Consider the following 26,117-nt stretch of genomic DNA (forward strand, 5'->3'; position numbering starts at 1 on the left):
TCTTGTCACCTGTGTTGTTCAGTTTCAGGGGGAAAAAGAAAGTGATACTCAGAGAAACAGAGACTCACCTGTGTTCACCTGTGGCACGTGTATCAACGTCAATGGTCTCTTGGCCTGTGTGCTCATAAATTTTGTCTTGAAGTCATCAAAATGCTTCAACAAACAATTATTTTTGCTAAAATTAAAGTGCAAACCAAATCATCCATTTCATTACACAATGCAATCAGTGTGAATACAATAAATTGTTCTTCTATTTTAGCTTGATGTTAGTATTCATGACACAAAAATACATTAATATGTGTTTTATCTATTCTGCACAATAAAAGATTGAAGGAGCAGCAATAGATAGGAAAACATGAGAATAACCATTTTTTGCCACCTATCTTACAAATACATATTTATAGAGCATCCAGCGATAGGCCTATCGTCATTTAAACTCAGTCTAAAGTCAAGCTGCAGTCACAATAGGCTTGGATTTGACTGTCTTATTACATGCAAACGATTTAAGCATTTTATAATCCTACATTTAAGTGAGTGCCTTGGAAATCACATTTAACTATAAGTTATTTGCAGCTTTTTCTTACACAGCTTTACTGACTTTTAGAAAAAGACTCAGACTTGATTGAATTAATCTTGATCAAAAGCCTTGTACGGTTTAAATTGAGTTACAGTACCTCCACCCTGCACAAAGAATAAACGATGCAGGTGGGAAGCTCTATACTCCTGAGGAAGTCTCAGTTTCTGGAGTTTGGAGTTCAACCCCTGAATAGAAATGTGGCTGCAGTGTGGATCTGAATCCTAAGTGGGGATGTCAGAGACTTTAAAACATCTGAGGCTCAACTCTGCAGATGTCGGCCTGGGATTTTTGGCAACTGTGACCACTTTTCTGTTTTGTTTCAGTCATTATTTCCAGTTGAGAGCGTGCGGCTCACAGGACTTCATGACAATAGTTCAACCACATGTTTTTCACGGCTCAGGCCACAGTCTCAGCCACGCTCACACCAAAACAACCACACCAATCCCTCACGTAACCCCCGATCACCTTCATCTTCACTTGACCATAACTCTTTTTAACTTTATACCTCAACTGGACCTTTTTAAAACTTCTACATCAACACAATACATTTAAAAAATCTTCTGCTAATTAAAGACCTTTTGGACATAAATCAACCCCAGAAACAAAAAGCTCCTCTGGTATTTACAGCTCCTTTAAATGAAAGGTTTTAAAATGTTTTTTAAAGGATAAAAGTCACTTTTAAGTCGTCACGGTTCAGTTTAAAACTTAAGAAGGAGGACACATAACTATTCAATGATTTGAAGCAGGGATGCACAATAAGCAACAAACATCATTCTGCGAGCACTTGGTCACATCGTTGTTTCGATGACATTGTGATTGAATGTGCAGCACTTCAACCGTCACTATAAAGGACCTTCAAGTCAAGGAGCTGTTGATGGCAACTTCTATCAGTATGGATAATTTAATACTTCACTTTTGTGACATTTCTTCAAAACAAGTGACAAAAACAAAGAAAAAAGGTCAAATTTAACAAGATGGGCAAATAAATAAGAAGCCCGCTCACTGTGAAACATATGGGACTCATGTTCTTTGCATGTTTTTTTTTTGACACGTCAGTGACAACCGTATAAAGACACCCCTCAAAGAATCTGTCACAAATATAATTGTTTTAAGGATTAATGTAAATTTTAAAAAAGTGTCAATGAACAAGAAAACCACCCAACACAACTCATCAGCGCAGAGATCAAACAATTAACTACAAAATACCACACATCGACCAAATGGAAAATGTATTTAATTCTTTTGAAACACTAGAAAAAATAGGACCCCAAATGACGTCGACTTTGGAGGACGAGTTGCTGTATGAGAGCTGAATCTCTTCTAGTTTTATAAAGTGTAGCTACAACATCTGTCGGTCAGCAGCAGATGTGAGAGGGAGGTGTCAGAAAGATTTAATCTGCTGTTGGTGGCCGTCAGGGGACCACTGTCCATTCTGGGGACCATTAACTTCTCTCTCTTTTTCTATTTATAAAGCTTCATCTCAGTCTGTCCTACGGTGGCCCTGAGGGCTTAACGCACTGCAGCTTAAGAAAACACCTGCAAAGACATGAATAAACTCACAAAAGTGTTTCTGGGGGACACAAAAAAGTGACGGACTGTGGTTGTTTACACTTCAGACAGCTTTCTGTTGGTGCAGTTTTAAAAGGTGAGTTTGTTTAGTTTATTATAAAGTCAGTATCACATCGCTCAGATATTATTCCTAAAATGAACTCAGTCTTTAGCCAGGTCCGTCACTTTTTTGTGTCCCCGGCAACACTTTCTGTCGTGTTGTGTGTTTTGTTGAGTAACAGCGAATTCACAGTCATATTGATTAAGTTGTGAATTTGCAGCGTGTTTGTGTCTTTGCATGTTGCGGTGCATTGATCCTTCAGGGCCACCGTACCATCCAGATGTTACAGTGTGAAAGCCTACAATATAATATATTTTCCCATGTCTTTTTACTGGGCAATTTATATACAAGGTCACCCTATTTTTTTAGTGCAAAGAAGTACAAGTGCATTATTAACATTTTTACTTTTACAAAACATTATGAACAACCTAAAGTTTCTTGAGAAAAATATGTATAATTTCAACAATATAATCTGTTCTTTATATAATTTTCACGCTTGACAAATTCATCCTGTGGGACAGACTGGACCCTCTTTAATTTTATTAAAATGTTGGAGCCTGTATTTCAAAACGTGTCTTTTTCTTTCCAGATGGAGTCGGAGTCTGCCCGACTTGTGATAATGTGAGGATACATTTTTTTTTGCTATTATGAGACTGTATGAGATAAAACATTGTTGTGTTTTGCTTTTTTGAAGGTTTCAGATACCCCAAGAATAATGAGTAGGGGCTTTATCTACAATAAAATATAATATATTATTCCTAATAGGCCAACAGCTGCAGAATATAAAAACACTGTCATGTGACTATAAATACAAAAACAACAGTTAATCATTTAGGACAAAAAAAGGATGTGGGACAACTTGAGCCAATCAAAAGCACCAATAATAAAAAACAAAAACAACAACAAAAAAAACGTTCACATGGCTGGAAGTCACCTTTTATTTATTTCCCTCTCTAATTAATAATGAATGAGACACTCTGTGGATCAATTTAAAAAAATTAGTTGCACTCGTTCACCCCGCCTCCCCCTCTTATCCCCTCCTCCTATGGAGGTACATTTGTGTCTTTATTATTCAATCAAAAAACATGTTGATTTAAACAAAAAAGATATTTTCAATCAAAACAAACTTCACTTCAATCAATCAAAAACAAACAAACAATAAAAAAAATTTCAATCAAAGAAAAAAAGGGTTTGAATGCAAAAAGAATATTTGAGACCCAAAAAATTGCATTTGAGCACTTTTTTTCTTTGATTGAAAAGGTTTTTGTTTTGATTGAGGTGAGTTATTATTTGATTGAAAATATGTTTTGGATTAAAGTAATCTTTTTTGTATTTGGGCAAATACGGAGGTACATTTGTGTCTTTGTTATTCAATAAAAAAAACGTTGAGTTAAACAAAAATATATTTTCAATCAAAACAAACTTCACTTCAATCAATCAAAAAACAAACAAAAACCCCTTTTCAATCAAAGAAAAAAAGTGCTCAAATGCTATTTTTTGGGTCTCAAATATTTTTTTTGCATTCAAACACTTTTTTTGATTGAAAATGGGTTTTTTTTTTCTAATGAAGTGAAGTTTGTTTTGATTGAAAATATATTTTGTGTTTAAACTAACTGTTTTTTATTGAATAATATAGACACAAATGTGACTCCATACTCCTCCCTCCCTCCTCCTCCTCCGGTCCGTCCCCCTTTGCGCATGCGCGTCGCTGCTCCAGGAGTTGTGCAGTTTCGGCCTGTTCCGCGGCCGCTCGGTCATTTTCGCCTCTTTGTTTTACCGATAGTGGATTTAACTCGGATTCAACCCCACCACATCCAGCGGGCCGTGCTGCTCCCGAAACAGGTTAGTTCGCCTACTAACTGGACTTGTCCCCCCCTTCACCACCACCACTCCTTCCTCGCATACATGTGTCCGTCCTCGGCGGCTCCGTGGCCCGGTTTTCTACGGTCCCGGTTCGTGCCCTCTCCACCACCACCACCACCCTCCTCCTCCTCCTCCACCACCACCACCTCCTCCTCATTTTTCGCATGTCTCTCTCTCTCTCTTTCCGCTGGCTGCATGCTATATCTACACTGTGTTGTTGTGTTGTGTGTCTGTCTGTGTGCGGTTGTATGGCGGCGCCGGGCCCTGCTGTTGCTGTTGCAGTTGCAGTTGCAGTTGCACACCGGGGATTGGGGGGTGGGTTCTTTATTTCCCTTCTTCTCCCCCCACCCCTAAAGGAGGAAAGTGCAGCCACCGTCCGTCCAGGCTCATATAAGCTGGAGCTAACCCACACCACCACCACCAGCAGCACCGGGATGCACACGGCTAGCCTCGCCGGAGGAGGAGGCTCTGGCAGCGGCTTGTGTTCTTGCCCTGCTCCCTTGTGCTCTGCAGCCTGTCTCGTCATGTTTAAATGCTGTTGTGTTGTTTCACTGGAGCCGATTCTTCTTTCCCATTGAGCTGGAATGTGCTCGGAGGAGGAGGTGGTGGTGGTGGTGGGGGTGGAGGAAGAAGAAGAAGAAGAAGAAGCTCATGGTCCACCATTAGGCTAACCCCCCACCCCCCTTCCTCCTCCTCCTCCACCACCACCACCACTACCAGCAGCAGTAACACCACCGCCACCTCCTTCTTCTTCCTCCTGCTGTGCAAAGTTCAGAGTGTGTGCGTGTGCAAAGCAGGATCTACATGAGGTTTAGGTTAAAAATGAAGACATAAAGTTGGTGCATTTCCCTCCTTCTCCTTCTCTTTCTGTGTCTCTGTCTGTCTGTGTCTCTTCTTCTGGGTGGATGTTGTCCCTCGCCAGTCTGCTGCTGCTGCTGCTGCAGAGCCCTGTGTGACACTGTGAGGTGGTGGTGTTATTTAAGGACAGATGCAGCTAAATCATTATGTTCTTTTTGTTGTTGTTTTACACATAACATTTGTGATTGATGGGGCAGAGCTCGGTTTTATGTCTCCTCCACCCCCACTTCCACCTCTGGGGTGATTTACAGGTCAATAGACGCAGGTGTTTTGGAAACAAAAAATGTGAAAGTTTTTCTGGCTGTCTGGGTTTTTTTCAAAGCTGCAGCAGCATCTGTGTCTCATGAAGTCACTTTTTGGCTCTAATTGATTTGTTGAAGTCCAGAAAGTGTTTGTCCTTATTGTTAAAAAAAACTACGGTCGCCCAGAGAGCTCAGTGCATTGCAACTTAAGAGAGTGCATTCAGCTATTTAAAAGAAAAGAAATGCGCTGTGAATAATTTGAGAGAACATCTCCCTTGATATTTTGGCAGCACATGTGCTGCTAAAACTCACAACAAACAACAATGAATGTGTTTCTGGGGGACACAAAAAAGTGACGGACCTGGCTGTGATGTGCTAAGGAAACATTAGCACAAGCTTTTTAACAATTACAGCACAGTACGTATCTGCAATAATATCTAAATCATGGGATATTGACGAGACGGATAGCTGGGTTCGTCACTTTTTTGCGTCCCCAGAAACACTTCCTTTGTGCTGTGAGTTTTTTCAGCACATTCGTTGTCAAACTAAACAAGTTGTTTTGTTTTTGAGTTTGTAGCACTTTTTTGTGTCTTTGCATGTTTCCTCTTGTTGTTGCAGTGCATTGAGCCCTCAGGGCAACCGTACAGAAAAGCTGTTTTCACATTAATCTGCTGACGGAGGGAGGGAGGGAGGGAGGTAAAGAAGTTTGCCGGCATGGTTCTGTGTGACATTGCACTTCGCTTGGAAGACGGCGGTGTTGGGCCGGCCTGCAGCTCATACACACTCACACACTCAAGTGTGATATGATGTGTGAAATCTCCAGCGCACTGGGAGTGGGCTCTGCGGTCATGCAGGAGACAAATATTTTCATATTCATGTCGTCTTGACCGTTCAACAAGGGAGAAGTCGCTCTTTAAGACATGTCTGACACTTATTGTTATTGAAAGCTGAGTTCTTCATTTTGCTTTGAAATATGGTTGCAGTTTTTCCTCGGTGCGCCCAAATTCTTAAAACATTACGGCTCCTGGAAGCGAGTTGTTAAATTTTAGTTTGGTTTAACAGGGTTTTTACGGCTTGATAAGGTGGAGCGTATAGTTGCTGTATATTTTACGGCCTGGTATGACACTGAAATGCTTTTTTAGAAACGCCCATTTCACCCGGATTTGTGAGTGTGAACGCAGCCCAGTGGAAACCTGCGTGCACACCTGTGTTTGTGTTACACACTCTGCACCACAGGCGTCTGTGAATGAGTGTGTTACTCATTTTTAGTGTTGAGGTCGGGTCAGGTCAGTCGCTGGAGGCCATATTGACTTTAAAGCCACTGACGCTGCAGCAGCATCATCGTCGCCATCATAGTGTGTTACGTACTGGAGATGGTGGCAGGTTTCCATAACGTGACTATACAGGACGGTTGTTGGCGGCACGTCACGCACTCTAATGAATTAATTTGTGATTGTTAAAGCACACACACACACACACGCAGCAGCCGCCAAGTGTTTCTTTTGTGAGCTTCGTTTGCCTCAAATCCTGTAACCCGCCGCCGCCGTGTTTTAACAGCCGAGCGGCGCTCTGATCCTTTGTGCCACCTGAGAGCAAAGACATCTGATGTTTTGGCGAGGTCTCCCTCTTTTTTGTTTTTTCCTCAGGCTTTTCACTTTTACTCTTTTCATTTTTGATTTTGATTTATTTTTTGACACAGAAGAATCTAAAGCTGTGGCACGTCACTCGTCTCTACCTCAGTTTCTAATTAAAGAGGAACTTTGCAAGATTTTTACCTTAACTATTCTACATTTTTACCTTCAGATTCCTTAAATCAATGACTTGTAACTAGTTCCAGGGAGAATGGAGGCTCTCTGCCTTCCACCTAGCGTCTCTTGGCTGAAAACCAACCTTGTAAGATCAGAGCCTCCCACCCGGTGTCCCAGCTCTCGTCTCTGCAGCACCGCCACACAAACGTAACGCGCCCCGTAATCTCTTGTTTATGACAGATAAGACTACACAAATATACACATGGTAACATGGTAGATGATAAATAACGTTATCCACCGCTCCATGGCTTGATTGTATAGTTCCCCTTTAAAGATGGTGACGTTTCCTGGTAAATAGGATGAAAATCCCTCAAAGTCTGAGAGCAAAATACCAGGAGGAATAAATGTACCAGTGTGAGTTTATGTACTGAAAATCTGCAGAGGAATCTAGTAAATGCACGTTTAAAGTTGGCATCCAGTCAGGTGCCATTAAAACCACAGCAGAGGCAGATTGTGCAACAAGAAGAAATGGGTAAAAAGTTCAATTCAGACGTGAAAATGATGTAGAAAACTTGACAATAATTACATTTCTGTTCAGTTTTACCTATTCATTTGAGGACAGTCACAGTTTTGTCTCATTTAAACCACTGGCTTCAATTACGTTATTATTTATACAGCAATAATCTCTTGTTTATGACAGATAAGACTACACAAATATACACATGGATACGCACATGGAGGAGAGGAGGGTTAGAGACTCAGAGGAGGAGAGACCAGACTTGCATGGTTCCCCTTTAAAGCCGGTTCTACCAGAAACTTCTTAAGAAAAGACGCCATTGCCTCCTGAACCTCGGGCCCCTCTGCAGACGGACCCCCGCCACTGGACCGTGTGGCCCCTGAATGTTGCTTGTCCTTGCACTTTACAGATCCCACACCATACGATCCGACTGTTGCATAAGACGGGCACATACTCTCCGAGCATCGGCTTTCATGTCAGGTTTCTGCTTGCTCTGCAGGGCGACCCCCCCCCCCCCACACACACACACACACACAGAATTACACACAGCTTTTCTGGTCGTCTGACCTCTGGCCTGAATCTGAATAACATCTAATGTGCTTCTTTTTTTAAATATTATAGAGAAATATCTGGTGCATAATGGCTATAAATCACCAAAGGGACGTTAATTTTGACCCATTAGCCCGACACTTGCAGCCCCGGCTCTGTGTTAACGGTCCCTCGGGGCGGGGGGAGTCCGATAAAAGCGTCGGCCCTGCTGCAGGACGGGTGAGCAGGATGTGGCCTCTTAAGGACCAGAGCTGCTTCATAATGGAGAGAGAGAGACAGAAAAAATAAAAACGCAGCAGTAACTAAAGCAGTAGAAGATGCATTTGTCTTTTTCTTGGACAGGAAATTATCTCAGGCAACTTCCTAAACGAGCTACTGACTGAGCGGCTGTGGAGACGAATCGAGCTGCGGCTCACATCCTCAGCTCTCTGTCTTTCTGTTTGATTGTTTGTTTGCATGTTTGATAAGAAAGGAAAAACAGATTCTGCAGGAAAAACAACAAAGCGCGCAAGTAAATCAGTCAGTTTTCAGGAGGAGGAGTATTCAGGAGGATTAATGCTGCGAGGCCACACAGGTCCAGAGGTTCAGATCGAAGCTATTGATGGGTAATAACTGTTGGTTATTGACTCGTGCTTGACTCGTGCTGCTGCTGCTTCAGGTGAAAAACACTCTGGGAAAAACTGTGATTTTGAACGAACCCCGCGACGTCACGTGTGTCAAAACTCCACACGTGGTTTTATGATGTAGCCTAAGGGTTTTACAACCGCATGAAGTCGTCACGGCCACAATCGCTTCATTCTCCGTCCTTTTTATTTTTTGTTTTAGCCTGGAGCTCTCGTTGTTGTCGTTAGTGAGTGACCACTACTACATTAACACAGTGGGTTCATTGAAGTGAATGAGACGCTGCCTGTGTGTCTTCATGCTGCACTATTGTCGCCCCTCTCTCGTTCCTCGAGGCTCGGTCACACCAGAGTTTTAAAGAGGAGAACTCTGCAGGATTTTTACCTTAACTATTCTATTAACTCCTTGGAACTAGTTCCAGGGAGAATGGAGGCTCTCTGCCTTCCACCTAGCGTCTCTTGGCTGAAAACCAACCTTGTAAGATCAGAGCCTCCGACCCGGTGTCTCAGCTCTCGTCTCTGCAGCACCGCCACACAAACGTAACGCGCCCCGTAACCCGTAACCTCTTGTTTATGACAGATAAGACTACACAAATATACGCATGGTAGATGATAAATAACGTTATCCACCGCTCCATGGATTGATTTCTCACCGACTTCGTTGAAAACATGCACATGGAGGAGAGGAGGGTTGGCAGTACAGAGGAGAGACAAGACTTGCGTAGTACCCCTTTAAAGATGGTGACGTTTTCTGGTAAATAGGTTGAAAATCCCTCAAAGTCTGAGTGTGCAGAGGAATCTAATAAATGCACATTTAAAGTTGGCGTCCAGTCAGGTGCCATTAAAACCACAGCAAAGGCAGATGGTTGCAATAAGAGGAAATAGGTAAAAGGTTCAATCCAGCCCTGAAAATGATGTAGAAAACCTGACAAATATCAAATAGCCTATATATGACATTTCTGTTAGTTTTGCCTATTAATTTGAGGGCAGTCACAATTTTGCCACTCGTTTCATTTACGTCATTATTTATACAGCAAATAATCTCTTATGACAGATAAGTAGATGATAAATAACGTTATCCACCGCTCCATGGATTGATTTCTCACCGGCTTCGTTGAAAACAAACGCACATGGAGGAGAGGAGGGTTAGAGTAGAGACCAGAATTGGAGAGTTCATCTTTAAAGATGGTGACCTTTTCTGGTAACTAGGTTGAAAATCCCTCAAATTTTTTGGTGCGAGAGTCTGGTAGTAGTCAGAAAATCTGTACAAGTCTGAGAACAAAATACCAGGAGAAATAAATGAACCAGAGTGAGTTGACGTACCGAAAATCTGCAGAGGAATCTAATAAATGCACGTTTAAAGTTGGCGTCACTACTTTTCCAGTCAGGTGCCATTAAAACCCCAGCAGAGGCCGATGGTGCAATAAGAGGAAATGGGTAAAAAGTTCATTTCAGACCCGAAAATGATGTAGAAAACCTGACAAATATGACACTTCTGTTCAGTTTTACCTATTAATTTCAGGACAGGCACAGTTTAAACCACTGGTTTCATTTACATCATTATTATTTACACAGCAAAACATTTTCATTTTCATTTCCATTGAAAACGTTTTGTGGAAATCTGAGTTTGATTTCTGAGCTCCGTCATCTCTTCACAAACTCGAAACATCTGTCTGAATTAGCAGCCAATCAGCCAGATTTCAGGATCTTAATCCAAGCGTGCTGCGTGCTGATTGGCTAATCGACGCTGATGAGATTTACTCATTTACTCCTTATGGTTTTGTAAATTTGGTAACGAATTTTGATCCGCTCAAGTGAGTCCAAAAACAAAATTCAGAGTGCGGCAAAGCTGGAGGAAAATCTCTCCTTAGACTTTCCACAGAAAGGCAGAAATAACGTAAATACCGTATGAGACGACAGGGTTATTGATTTGTCCTGAGCAGATATTTATACAACAGGCCACAAAATCCTTCACTGAGGGAAACAGGAAGTGAAAAAACATCCTCCTTTTGCAGCCTTGGACATCTGTTTCCAGTCGCTTCAGCAGCACAAAGAGCAGAGGACAGATATGAAACACCTGAGCTGAGGGGCAGATGAAGATCCGTCCGTCCGTCCGTCCCCGGCTGCTCACTCCGTCTCGTCCTCCTCCTCCTCCTCCTGATAAGATTCACAGCCAAGCTTCTGCTTCTGCACCGATCTGTATCTGTTTTGTGTCAACATCTTGAATAACTGGTTGTCAACAGGTCGGGTGAATTTAAACGGCTGCTGCGCCTGCCATCGTGTCAACATTAAGAAAAAACACACACACACACATAAACACACACACCCATTGGCAGACGGGACGAGAGACCGAGCCAGAGTCGGATCCCAGAGTCTGAGCTCCAGATCCTCGTCAGACGTCCTGTTTGTGCTTCACGCTGCCTGGTTTTAAGTTCAGACGAGGACAACGAGGGTCGATCGGGGATGTTAGTTTATTATTCGCCTCGTTTTTTAAAGTCACTCCGGCTGATGTGTTGTTGTTGTTGTTGTTGTTGTTGTTGTCGTCGTGGCAGCAGCAGCATAAACGATCCCGTGCAGCCTCCAGACTTGACTTGTTAGTTGAGACGTTTTCATGCAGACAGGAAGACGGTGCAGGTGGAGCTAGTGGTCGTCCGTTCATCAGTCTTTTATCGAAGGACTCCCGTGTTTCTCCTTTATCTGCTGATTTCCCATCCTCACGCTGAGAGATAAAAACAGCTCGTACAGCGTTATTAAAACACGCTCCAGGATCACGGGAGTGAAACTTAGGGACTTGTACAGTTTTTGTGACCAACAAACTCGGAGGAAAGCAAACAACGTTTTGTCTTCTCCTGGTCATGCGTTGCCAGTCGTCTCTTAAAGGAATAGTTAAAGCAGAAGTAAGTGGTCCGGTCGTTTTCGCTAATGCTGCGTTCCAGGCAGGCTTTTGAAATCGTAAATTACAGCTTCAAGTCACAACTTACGACTTTGTAGCGTTCCAGGCAACCCACTCGTGTTTTTCCGACCTGTTTTACCGGTGAAAGTCACTATAACGGCCACTCGTAACTTCCGACCGGTGAACTCGTACCAGATCGAACTGGTACGAGTTCACGGTCGGAAAAATACGAGTTTCCTTGAACGCACCATAACAGTCCTCGTCGCTACGTCACCACATTCACGGCGTTCCTTGGCTGCACACACAGCCCTGCATGCCGTTCTCTCTCCTCATTGGATAAAAACTGTAGGATACGATAAATGTTTTCTCCTCGGCTCAGAGCAGAGCAGAGTGACTGACAGACCCGTGATTCAGACCAAACACTCTATGTAAGTGATTGCTGTCGGAAGATATAACTATTTAAGACTTATATTAACACAAATATATCACTTACTTCTGCTTTAACCAAAAAATGAAATTCCGTCATTATCGACTCACCCTCATGCTGATGAATACTCTGGAGTAGTTTTTTATTCCTCAAAGTGCATCTGGAGACCCAAGAGGCCGGTTCGTAGTTCAACGAAAACTTTATACGAGAGTCAATAGGGCCTGACACAAAAATGTCCATAAAACTACACAAAACCTTGTAACCTTCCTCCTTACTGCTCGTCCGCTGCAGTCCAAGTTTCCTGATGGGATATAGTCCAGAGATTACTTGAAACGATGCCCCTTAGGACATTTTTACAACCTAAACAGTCAAGGTTTTTTTGTAGTTTTATGGACTTTTTGTGTCGGGCGCTATTGACTCTCATATAAGGATATCGTTTATTGGACTACGAACCGGCCTCCCGGGTCTCCAGATGCACTGGAATAAAAAACTACTCCAGAGTATTCATCAGCATGAGGGTGAGTCAACAATGACTGAATTTCATTTTTTTTGTGAACTATTCCTTTAAATTCTTTATAATCATTTTATCCTATTTTTTTTTTACCCATGTACAATTTGTAATATCTTATTGGTCAATATTAGTAACCCATCTATTTATTCATTCTATTTATTTCATTTCATTTTTGATTTATTCCATTCATGGTTTACATACTTCACACGGTTGCACATAATTACATGATGTGCACATAGTCACCATAAATGAAAAGGAGCAGGATGAAGAAAAACTTATAGTACCTGCCCCTTTATATAGTTACGATTGCATTGGCTTAATATCAACACCAATATTATACACTATTTCAAAAAAATTTAAGATGATGAAACATATAATAATAAAGTAAACAAACAAGCAAACTCACCATCAATCATTGATTCCACTATATTCCTTGGCATTTTATTTATTCTACTTTTATGTACTTTATCTATTTTATTGTGCGTGCATTAATGAAGTTTGTCTGTCCGTGATGCCTTCAGGTGACGTCACCTTCCTCCTGTGAGGTGTTCACTTGCTGCCGACGTCCTGGTCTGAGCAGATTTCACCACTGTCGTATAGAAATGAGCAGCTGATTGATCAATTAGATGATTGGGAACTGTTTCTGATAATGGATCAAGATGCGATTAGACAGTTCAGAAGTTTGTGTCAAATCATGACAGACGTTGTTGTTGTTGTTGTTGTTATCAGGAATCAAGCTGATGCAAGTTATTAGTAATCAATGAGGTTTAGTCTGTGACTGTGTGTGTGTGTGTGTGTGTATGCAGCCCTTCGGTGCTGACAGGTTATTGATCGTGATGGGTAATCAATCAGATGGTGCAGTGGCGGGACAAAGTGCAGGTTAAAGAGAAGAGACGAGTGACTGGATTAATGCCAAGACAGCTCATTTTTATTGATTTGAGGAGAAAAAAAAACTGTAATAAAAAGTAATGAAACCAATAATGAAGAATAAAATACTGAAGCTGATAATCAATCAATATCTCAGAGGAGTCAGGGGACACAAATAGTAGTATAGTAAATATAGATGTTCCTGTTCAACACTGAGACTCTTTTTCTCAACCAGATGTTTTATAAATTGACGTTTGTTATTTAACCGTCACACCTGAAAAACAGGAAGTCACTAAAACTGAATTACATCTTTAGCGTCTCTGCTTCTTTTTATTTTCATTATCTGTTAACCAGCTAAGCATTTTGTTGATTGTTTAGTCCTTCAAAATAAAACAATGAGGTCTTTTTGCCCCCCAGTCCAAATATATATAAAAAAAAGGAAACATGATTATTAATCATCTAATAGTTTCAGTTTAGCAAATGATTTCCTCTTTCCAGACCTCACACACGTTGATTTTAAGAATGAAACTCAAAATTTAAAGCTGGATTTTCTTTGTTCAACGTCTTATTTTGAGAAGTTAGTCAATTTCACGACTGCTCAGTTCTAATTTGGGGCTTTTTTGATATTTTATCTAACACAACAGCAGCTGGAGGTGTTGAGAAATAATCAGTATTGATCTGTGGAGGGCTAAAGGTGGAGACATGTTGATCAATCAAAGTTTAAAGGTTCGTTTTCGGCTCCTTCTCCGTCGTCTTGTGATGTTTCCTCCTCTCGCTGATCTGCAGAGTCGTGGTTAAAGCCTCTTTCTCTCTCCCTCTCTCTAAAGGAAAGGACCAAATGGACGACGATAGAACAGGTCAGCTTTTATTTAGTGCCCTGTCAGCTGTTTGATGAAACGTGGTCGGGGTCAGCGAAGGTCTTTCTTCCCCCCAGAAAGTGTGTGTGTGTGTGTGTGTGTGTGTAACGCAGCGATGCACAAGTGACAGTGCAGTTTAACGTCTCTGTCCGTTTTAACGAAACATCGGTGCAACCAAAACGAGGAATTAATTACTCGCTTTCCTTGATCTTTGCGCTGTAAATGGGTAATAACTGTCATCTCTCCCAAAGCAGCAACCGCCAATGCCAACACCGCCGCCGCCGCCGCAGTCTGTGGTTTTTAGACGAAGCCCGTTTACCGACAAACCCACGTAACGGCTCGTTGCAGCCGCCACAGACTGAAGGCTTTATTTTTTACTCCTCTGGGATGGAAACAGCAGCTCATTACCACTTTGTTTAGTCTGAAAGTTCATAGTTTGGTCGGAAACGGTATCGTCACAGCGCCGTGGCAACCGTTGCTGACGCCCTTTAATGGCCCTTTAAACTCAGGACAGATTATCAAAGAGAGGATTTCTGCTGCTTTTCTGTTCCAGATGAACGCAGATTGGTCTTTTTGAGAAGTCGTGACAACATATTGATCAGTTTTCTTACATTTTATTGACATTTATTGCTTCTTTTGTTTGTCTTCGTGAACATAAATCTTTGGGTTTTGGAGTTTAGGTTGATTGAAACCAAGAGTTTCTATTTTCTAATCTGCAGTTAACGAGCAACAAAAAGACAATCAGCTGATTAACCGAGGCCTTATCCACACGAAAAAAGAGCTTCACGCAAAACGATCTTTTTCTTGTTCGTTTTGAAAGAAATATCAGTAAAAACATGGCGTTGTTTCAAGAAATATCTGTCATTTCAATATCGATCATTTCAGATTTTCCCCAATCTGGGACCCGTTTCCAAAAAAATACAGTTTTCACTCCCCCATAACACCATTTCCGTCGAGACGATACGCCAAAATGATTAAAAAAAAAAAAAAACTTGTATGGATGATTCGTTAAAGCCGTATCCATGTGGACGGGCTCTGATAATAGAAATGATCAGTTTTCGCAGTTCTATTGACTGTGACCATTTGAAGTCAAATGACCTTTGGTGACCTCTGCTCCCAGAACGGATCCCACTGTATTTGTGGGTGGTGTCTTGGCTCCTCCTCCCCCTCAAACCCTCTCTGCTCCCTCGGTCTCTGGTGTCGTTACCCTGGAGGTCAAAAGGTCAAGAGCTTCCTAAGTGGTGCTTCTCTGACCTGTGTGTGTGGTTTAGGCTCATCAGTACAATCATTTCTCTCTGTGTTTCTGTTTGAGAGGAAGCTTTTTATATTTCTCTGTTAGATCTTTGTCGTCCAACTGTGTTGAATTCAGAGAATTAAGTTGCTTGAGTTGTGAAATCCACACAGATAAAACCAGGAAAAACACTTAACGCTCAGTCGCAGCCGTGGAGTTGTGAAGCTGTAAATTGCAGTAGGCTGTTGTCTTTTCTTTTCTTCTTTTTTTTTCTAACTGGGTGTAACTAAGAATAAGGAGGTGTTGAAAGAAAGCTCGTTCTCAGCAAAACCTCCCTGGGTAAATAAAGGTTTAAAATGCAGCTTATCAGCGAAGCCATTGACGGGGGAAGTGGCAGGTCACGGACTCCTGCTCAGGTTAAAGGAGGTGGCGTCTCAGACGGAGACCTTTTGACCAGAGTGGAGGGTTTTGACACTGAGGTTTGTTTTGTTTTTGTTTTTTAAAGGAAGTGACACGTGGAGGGTAATTACAGGAGTTAAGATGTCAGCACTGGAAGGATGTGATTTTAACCAGAACTGAACATAAGTGGAGAATTTTTTTGGAATTTTCAAAAATAAAATCAGAGATTAAGCGTGAAGCGTCCCCAATTTTATGTTGATACATAAGAAGAGGGAAATGTGTAGTTTTCCATCTCCTCTCTCAGCTTCTCTCTGGAGCTCTGGTAACAACAGGTCGGTGTCAGCCAATCAGAAGAGAGGAGGAGGCTCTGAGCCTCTCTTCTGATTGGCTGACTGTTTTCTTGAGCGATTAAAACACTCAGATAAACCAAATCCTGCAAAGTGATGGATGGTGGGTCCAGGTGGTGAGGGGGCGGGGCTTTGTTGTGACATCACAAAGTGACAGGAAGTCCTGACGGCTCGTTTTAAGGCTCAGTTTCTGAATACAGGCTGTGCGCATTTCTCTGTGGACTGAGGCTTTGATACTTTCACAGTATTAATATAGAACCTAGAGCTGCTTTATAATCACACTACACATGGACGTCTACCTTTATACTGTATGGAGCTTTAACACAAACATCTACCTTTATATTGTATTGAGCTTCAACACAAACATCTACCTTTATACTGTATGGAGCTTTAACACAAACATCTACCTTTATATTGTATTGAGCTTCAACACAAACATGCTTTAATACAAACAATCAAACAATCTACCTTCATTTTGTACAATATGGGATGTTTAAAATGTCACCAAAAGGAGATAAAAGCTGCAAATTAGTCAAAAAAACAGAAATAATTTGGATTACCTCTGTATCTGTTCATGTGCAGTCACAGCTCCACTAAACTACTTAAGCTGTTGCATAATTTTTTCTTACTCTCAGCTGCTGTAAAAGCACAATATAATGGCTTAACCTGTGACACTTCATAAAATAATCAGCACAAAATGATAAAGTTACAGCGTTTTGCTCTTTCTGTTGACACGACATCCACACTCTCTCTCTCTCTCAGATGAAAGCTAATGCGTCGAACTCGTCCACCAGATGAATAATAATACTGGTTTCAGTCCTGATGCTTTTATGCAGATTATTATGAGGGAAGAGCTCAGAGCCTCAGGACAACGGTCACACACAGAGAGAGAGAGAGAGAGAGAGAGATATACAGCTGCAAAAAAAACCAAACTAGTATCAGACGGTTAATTTAAGAGCTGATACCGTCTGGGTTCAAGCTGCCCCACCGCTGCGAGGAACCTCGAGTTGCATCGACAGCTTTGCAGCCGTTATCGTAAATGATGATGAGTGATAAGTGATGTTGTGTCAGTCCTGCAGATAGAGAGAGAGAGAGTCTGATGCTTTTCTTAAATAGAGAATAACTGAAAAATGTGCTCAACCCATCCAGAGCAGAGGGAGGGAGGAGGAGGAGGACGTCCGACTGATGCCGCCGCAGGTTTTATTGACTCGTCTCAAGGTGCAAAGTGAAGAATCTCCCGCTGCTGCTGCTGCTGAAGAAGTTATTAGACTTTCATAAAAGCAGAATATTAAACCAGGAAGAAAAACGAGCCGAGCAGCGACATCAGACAGTGAAGGCCTCACGTCGCTAACGAGGCCGGTGGCCGTCGCTCCGTGATGAAGAGATGAGATGAGATGAGGTTTCTCACCTTCAGCTCAGCAGGTGATTTATTAACGTGTAACAGTCGCGTCGCTTCACACGAGTTTATCAGATCGGGTCGACACAACACAGACGGACGAGAGAGAAGAAGTTGGGAAACCTTGAGACGAACGGCTCGTTAGCTTGATGAATGCAACTCATTTTGTTTTCTAATTAGTTGACGACCTTTTTTGTCTGATCGACAGGAATAAACACATATTTTCACTTAACTACGATAAAAAACCAAGAAATACCTCAAAATCTTTTGTGAAAGAGTCTGAAAACGGTGAAAGTTTTGTAGTTTTTTTTCTTAGAAAATAACAAATAATTGATAGTTTATGATAATAGTTTCATTGCACAGTAATCAAAGCAGTGAAGTGTTGCGATATTTAATGTTATTGAACATCCACCAAAGCTTTTCTTCATTGTTATGGTTTGTTTTTTCAGGCACAGAGCACCAGAGTTTGCTACGAGCTAATTAGCATCTGTTGTCCTTGGACAGGTAGAAAAAGAGCAAGTCTATTGTCTCACACAGGAGAATATGGAAAAAGTCCATTTGTGTGGACTCAAACAACGCTATTGATCAGCTAATAATCGATCAATAAACCAGTAGTTGCAGCCGCAGGGGGGGTTGTCTCTTGCTGCGGTAAAATAAACCCCCGCAGTGCGTCCTCTGTTTGATGATGATAAAAAGGTTAAACAGGTTTGAACCCGTCCGACGACTCAAACTGGAAAAGTGAGACGAACGGGTCGGAGGAGGTGAAGCTCGGCGCCGTGGCAACGCCTCGCCTCGGAGACGCCTCGGACTGGTGTGTGGCGTCGGGGCCGGCGGTCTCGTGGATCAGTTTAATGTCAGTCAGACGCGTTTCACAATAAGAGACACCGACTCATTTTAATCCTGAAACATCAGACGCCTCGTCCTCAGGTTACCTCCAGTCTCAGATCAGAGTCACCATGGTAACACCAGTGATCAGTACCTGCACCGACCGGTAGCTCCAGACGATGACAACGACAACAACAGGGCAACATGGCTCATAGTTTGTTGTGTTGATGTTTTTATGGAGAAAATGAGTTTTTAGAGACTAAATCTGACTTTTTTCTTTTTAAAGTTTCACTCTTTTTTTTGAAGTGAAAACATCTGAAACGGTTGAATTCCTCCAAATGTTTACGTCTGTGTAAACACAACCGAACAGTTGGATGCAGCTCCTCTGTTGGCTATTTGCTTTTATTTTGAAAGAAAGGTTTGAATTACCCAGAAATCATTGCACCACAGTCTGACTTTAGTTTGTCAAGAACTAAACAGCTTTGTGTGACAGAGGATTTTAAACTCAGTCTGAACTCAGACTGTTTGTCATATTCAAAGTCAATATTTATGAAACTGGCCTTTGATATTTAACATTTGTGAACTTAAAGGGATAGTTCAACATTTTGGCAAATTAGCTCATTGCCATAATCCCTATAGTCCTAGAAGTAGGTTTGTTACCTTTAATTGTCGGTGCAAGCTATTTTTAGAACGGCGGAGCAGAGTTGTGAGCTGATCAGAGCTACGCTACGGAGGCTCATGGGATTTCTTGGTTTCCCTCATCAAACTCATCAAATACACAATCTAACAACTCCAAAACGCTCTGGTGGACAAGTTGGAGTTGTTTTCGAGGCAAATACAGAGACTGCTTGCTGAAAAACTGCTCTCGACGGGAACGCGCATCAGTGGTTTTGCATGAATTTACCTCTAAAACAACTCTGTCTCGTAACGTTTTGTTTTGAGTTTGATGAGGGAAACCAAGAAATCCCATGAGCCAAAATGTTGAACTATCCCTTTAAAGTCCCCCTCCTGCGACCCTTTTTGGTCATTTTAAAACCAGCTCATTAGCAATGCACATTAGCAATGCACCTCTGGAGGTTGGGCGGAGACTGCACTGCTCTGCACCTGCCCAGCCACCTCCTCGCACCCCCCCGTTTACCGTAAAACTGCACACTGGGATTCGATCCCAGACTGGAACATAATCCTTGCTCACTGTGCAAGCTGCTCTATCAGGTGAGCTATACCTGGTATACCTTGACAGCTACACCGAGCTGTCAAGCCTTTCACCTCTGAGCCAGATGCAGAGCGGGGCGGGAGCTTGTAGCACTAGTGCCCTCCCCTGGAGCTGTGACAGAGCAGCTCCAGTCTCCCTGAAACTGCCAGTTTGCGTCTGCCATTGGTTCACAGCAATTTGAAGGCAGAAAAACTCAGAAATGCAATTTTGCACTTCCTTTTCTGCTGATATGTCCTCTAACACAAGAAAAGTGCCACAGGAACATGTGAAAAGCACGAAAAACACGATTTTCATGGGAGGGGGTCTTTAACAGTTATGTATTACTCAAAGCAGCTCATATGTCAATTTTGATGTAAGATCTTTTTATAAGGAACAAATAGAAATCACATAAACAACAGAAATTCACAGTATTCCTTCCTAGATGCATGTAGATTATTTGCAGTGCTGGGGCGAACACTTCAATAAGAAACAACGCTAGTTTGTAGAATAGTGTTGTTAACTAACTGCTTTCGCAAATTAGATGCAAATGATGTGAAAATGGCAACAGCTTCAGAGTATTATATGGTTTTATATTCATCGATCACCTGACCACAGGAACCGCCTAAGCCTGTGTGCACATTAATTCAAGCGTAAAGTTACTTTACCAAGAAATGTATGTATCTCTTGAAAGAAGTGACAAGAAATGGCGACAAATGACAAATCTTCAGTAACTTTTATGACTGAGCTGCCTTCATGCAGCTGTCAGGCTCTCACACATCTATCCACCCTTTGAAGAGTTTGATTCCTCCATGTGTCTGTTTGCCAAAGTATTCTCCTAAAAGAACAAGAGGCTTCTTCTTCTTCTTCCTAGATCAGATCTGAGGTCAGTTGAGTTGCCTTCCTTTGGTTTCAGTCGACTGGTGAATGAACTGAAGCAGCAGCAGCAGCAGCAGCAGCAGCAGCGTTTGACCCAGCTGCTCCTCAGGATGATGATGATCATCTGGGACGGAGACGAGCTGCTCTGCATCTTGACAAACACGTCGACAGCGACACGAAGGCCAAGAGGAAATATTTCACATTTCTTTGAAGGAAACAGACGCGTCATTTTTATCTAATTCACCTCTTCAGGGGTCGATGGCGTCGTTGACTTGTTGGTTTTATTATCTGGACGCCGACACAGGAAATTCATGGTTTATTCAGTTGATTAATATCTGACTGTGATGAGACGTCTCGAGCGTTTTTATCATCATCTTGTTGTGTTTCGTGTTTCACTGAATAATGTGACGGCTGAAAGAAACCGTTTCAGTTTCTGTCAACACAATAATTTGCAGCTCGTTATCCCCTCGTCCACCCATCCTCTCTCTCTTCTTCTCTCTGGGAGCTGCAGTCAGCGCCGCTCAGTACTCCGGTTTAACGACTTAATTAAAGGTGACTGATAATTAGGAGCCTGTTGCACAAACGCCACGTTGACCGCTGAAGACGCCACGTTAAAAAAACAACAAAAAAAACCTCTGGACGATGCCGGAGGTTGGTCGACCTGAGGAGGAGTTGGTGAAGTTTTAGGAGATGTTTTCAGGGTGCGAGGTGGCGAGGCGTGGTCGCTTGTGAAGTCACATGGTCGTCGACACGCTCAGTTAAAGCAGAAGTAAGCAATATTTTTGTGTTAATATAAGTCTTAAATAGTTATATCTTCCAACAGCAATCACTTACATAGAGTGTTTGGACCGAAACACGGGTCTCTCAGTCACTCTGCTCTGCTCTGAGCCGAGGAGAAAACATTTCTCGTATCCTACAAGTTTTATCCAATGAGGAGAGAGAACGGCATGCAGGGCTGTGTGTGCAGCCAAGGGATGCGCCTGAATGTGGTGACGTAGGGACGAGGACCAATAGATCCATGACGAGGGCGGGGGCTGCTAACTCCATCGGCTGACAAGACGTTATGGTGCGTTCAAGGCAGCCCGTAACTCGTGTTTTTCCGACCTGTGAAGTCGTACCAGTTCGATCTGGTACGAGTTCACAGGTCGGAAGTTACGAGTGGCCGTTATAGTGACTTTCACCGGTAAAACAGGTCGGAAAAACACGAGTGGGTTGCCTGGAACGCTACAAAGTCGTAAGTCGTGACTTGAAGCTGTAATTTACGGTTTCAAAAGCCTGCCTGGAACGCAGCATTACCCAAAACGACCGGATCGCTTACTTCTGCTTTAAAGGTTCGTGTTCGATGCTGAAGCCTGATGACGCCGTCTCATCGGCTGAGTAAACAACAGACGGCGTGAAGCTGCACGACCTCGTCCCTGTAGGACGTGATGCGTTCAGGGTCTCCTCTGAAAGTGGTGGTCTGCTTGTTTGTCTTTTTCTACTTGTACTACTTCTACTTCTTCTGCTACTACTGCTTGGTGTTTCGACAGATTTCAGTTTAACTTTAACTTTTATCTCTTGTACTACCACAACTTCTACTTCTACTAGTCCTACCTCTATCTCTACTTCTAGCGGTCTTGTACTTCTACTTCTACTAAATCTACCACTACTTCTAAAACGACTACTACTACTTGTGCTACTACCATTACTACTATATTACTTCTTTCTTTATTTCTTCTACTACTAACACCATTTCCACTTCTACTGCTTTTACAATGACTACTACTATTGTTACTACTTCTTCCCCCTAACCACTACTTCTACTTCTTTTTTTTTTTTTTTTTACTTCTACTACTACTTCTTCTACTTTTACTTATACTAAAACTACCACTGCTTGTATTTCTTCTACTTCTACTACTACTGCTTGTGCTACTACTACTTCTACTGCTTTTACAATGACTACTATTATTACTACTTCTTGTACTTCTAATAATAATAATAATACATTTAATTTAGAGGCGCCTTTCTTGACACCCAAGGTCACCTTACAGAGCATAATACCACTACTTCTACTTCTTCTACCTCTACTTCTTCTACTACTACTTATTTTTCTTCTACTAAAACTACTACTGCTTGTGCTACGACCATTACTTTCTCTACAACTACCACTATTTCCACTACAACTATTACTACTACTTCTATTGCATTTACTACTACTACTATACTATTACTACTTCTTGTGCTAATAACACTGTTTCTTCTTCTACTTCTGCTACTGCTAAAACTACCACTACTTCTACATTAAGTAGCCTACTACTTATACTGCCATTTTTCTTTTACCTTTCCTGCATAATTTATTCTTGTGTATTTTTACCTTGTTCACTCATACAAGCCATTAGGGGTGGGAGAAAAAATCGATTCACATACATATCGCGATATCTTTTTTGACGATTTTTAAATCGATTTTTTTTTCAAAAATCGATTTTTTTTTTTTTTTTTTTTTTTTTTTTTTTAAATATTGTGCAATGTGTATTTGTTAGCCTCTTTTACATACAGAGAGTACAGGCTTTGAAAAGGGTTTAAGTTCACTTTATAATGGAGTATGTTAATTTATAGGCTCCTACAGTATTTGTGTGGAGATAAATGTTAAAAATGCGACTAAAAATCGAGAGAATCGGCAATATCGTAGAATCGCAATTTAAATCGAATCGCCATCCAAAAAATCGTAGAAGAATCGAATCGGGAGAAAAGCATATCGTCCCAGCCCTACAAGCCATACTTTTACTTGTTCTTCATGACCACCACCACCACTGTGCGATATCTTTGACCAAACAACATATAGTTTTCTACTTAAATATTTATATATACTTTTTGCACATAACAGTGCATATCTTTGTTTTTTTATATTCTTGTACATTGTGAATCCTTTATTTTATTCCTTATATACACATCCTTTACTCTTTGCTACTGTTACAAGAATGTGGGATCAATAAAGACTCTTATGTCTTATATCTTCATCTATTTCTACCACTTTTACCACCACAACACCAACACCACCACACTAATACTACCACTACTAATACTACTACTATCAATCCTAATACTATTTCCACTACTAGAGTGAATAAAGCCAATGTGTCGCTGCTGTCGAACCACAACAAGGAGCTGAAAGACGCTGAAGTTGATAATTGATCTGTAATTATTGATCACTGCAGCTTGAAACCTGACAGTAAAGGTGATGTGGTGTGTAAACAGAAATTAAACTAATTGAAGTCTTTAATTGATTAACCTGATATAAAACAGTGTCATTTCCACCAGGACTCGGCTGCAGAGCGTCGGCGTGTTTCGACAGATTTCAGTTTAACTTTAACTTTTATCTTTTGCGTCTCTGAGGCGTCATGGCGGCCGCGGTGGCGCCCTGAGCCTCTGGGCGTTAAAGTTGTTTACTCTTTGATATCGTCTGCTCGTCTGCACTGCAGGACCACCGCACACTGGGCCACTGCGCCGGGCCGTTGTTCGATAGCCGGGACGGAGCCGCGCTAATAGCAGAGGCCATTTCACTGGAAACGTTTTTCTCACAGCGTGGTGAGTTTAAGTACGAGCGGCACCGGTGGGAATTCATAACCCTTTTAGCCGTGGAGCCAGTAAAAAACCACTAAACCCACATAGTGACACTGGTGTAATTTGCCCAGCATCCCCTGCAGGATCAATTTGACTCATCTCTTCTGGAGCCGCACATGACGACAAAAGATGTTGGAGATAAAAAAAAAAGAGATTAAAGAAAAACTGTGGATGTTTTTTTTTATCTCCGCATTCTGGGAAACACACACAGCTCCTTGTAAATCGTTAACAAAAACCGTCTCATCCGACTTCAAACGGTAAAACAAGATGTTAGAAAACTCAGAGATGAGTTCAGTGAACAGATTTTAACTGCTGCTGCTGCTGTTGTTGTTGTTGTTGTTGTTTTTGTTTCTCCGTCTCGTCTCTGGTTGGAGTTCATCTTTTGTTTTAAGCTTCTGTGTTGACGACAGCGTTTTCAGTTTTTGTCTTTAAGTCTGTCGGTCTAACGTCTTCAGACTTGGCACAAACATTCACAAAGAGTCAAAGATGAACTGGTTGTAGTCTCGTGGTCAGTGGTCAAAGGTCACGGATGTGTTGCTGACCTTCATGCAAAACCGCTGATGCGCGTTGCCTTCAGGGACAGTTTTTCAGCAAGAAGTCTCTGAATTTACCTCTAAAACAACTCTGTCTGGTAACATTCTGTTATTATCTCATAGCGTGGTGAATGTGCAGGTCACAACTTGTCCACCAGAGCGTTTTGGAGTTGTTGGATTGTGTATTTGATGAGTTTGATGAGGGAAACCAAGAAATCCCATTAGCCTCCGTAGCGTAGCTCTGAGCAGCTCGTGGCTCTGCTCCGCCGTTCTAAAAATAGCTTGCACCAACAATTAAAGGTAACAAACCTACTGCTATGACTATAGGGATTATGGCAATGGGCCAATTTGCCAAAATGTTGAACTATCCCTTTAAAGCCTCACTTTCCCCCACATTTCCTGTCCCTCTTTACTGTACTCATCAGTAAAAGCTTAAAACTATAATATTGAAAGACTTCGGTGGCTAAAAGTCAAACTCTTATTTTTTGAGGATCCCTCAAAGGAGCCTCTTCAAATTTGGCACAAACCTTCACTTTGACTCAAGGACGTATTGATGAGATAATTGGTAGTCAGAGATCAAAGGTAAAAAAACACAGCTGAACACAACAAGATCTCAGTAACGTCTTGAAAGAACTTCTTGAAATTTGGCTCGAACGTCTATGTGAATTCATTTAGAAGTTGAAGGCTAAAGGTCAATGGTCAAGATTCAAAATGACTCGCACTGATTTTTTAACACTGATGTAACGTGAACCTGCTCTGCGCCGCAGGCAGACGACCACGAAATAGTTATTCTAGTTTCCTTTCATTTTGAAAAGAACATGCAGCATCCTCGAAAGTGAGTCCGTAAACACTCGGCTCTACACTCTGATATCGATTCTTCTAATCAATAACAGCATTATTCTGACCTTCAGAGAAAAGATGCTCGAGCAGCCGGGCTGCGTTCAGCGCCGCAGCGACCTTGTGCTTGTTGCTAACATGAAAAACAGGCTGATGAAGAAGAGACAGAGTCGTGACCAGTTTGTTTCAGATTTTATTAAATAACATAAAAACAAAAACAAGTTCAGGTTCAGATGAGACGTGATAAAACTGTGATCTCAGCTGCTGACCTGAGTTTAACGCTCTGACGCCTGTTCACATCAAAGAGACTCAACTTTAATATTAAAGGTAAAATAAAAACGAATTATCTATGAGCAGCTTTAAAATCTGTTTGTGACTCCTGGCTGAGTTCATTGATCACTGAGACGTTTGAAGTTGATGCAAAACAAAACAAAACAGTCGGTAAACGATCTCAGAGCTGTGTAATTGTCTCACATTGAAATGTCGAGTGTTTATTTGTGTTTAATGAACAACGTTTTGCCTTTAAAGGGTCAGAGAATGGTTAAAACGATAAAATAAATGACTGAAGCATCGTCGTCGTGTCCAAACATCTTACAAGTCCAGTGAGTTTTGTTTGAGTTCACACAACTTTGCGCAAAGAAAATCTGTTTGTAAAGCTCCCAATCGATTCCTGTTCACGGCCTGATTGAGAATTGATTCTTAACTCATTAAACAGAAACGCTGGAGGTGTAATTACGACTTTA

The 26,117-nt window shown here is 41.7% G+C and overlaps 1 protein-coding gene across 2 annotated transcripts in view; it reads left to right on the plus strand.

The window, feature by feature from the left end:
- Positions 1–3,894: 3,894 nt before the first annotated feature.
- The window catches only part of pcgf3 (polycomb group ring finger 3), a 77,026-nt gene continuing 54,803 nt past the window's right edge, over positions 3,895–26,117 (plus strand). For both annotated transcript variants that reach the window (XM_083980376.1, XM_083980377.1), the window contains exon 1: positions 3,895–4,028. The gene's annotated coding sequence lies outside the window, so the exon portion shown is untranslated. The remainder of the gene's footprint in view (positions 4,029–26,117) is intronic.

Source organism: Trachurus trachurus (genome assembly GCF_905171665.1).
Source record: "Trachurus trachurus genome assembly, chromosome: 10".
Taxonomy (NCBI): Eukaryota; Metazoa; Chordata; class Actinopteri; order Carangiformes; family Carangidae; genus Trachurus; species Trachurus trachurus.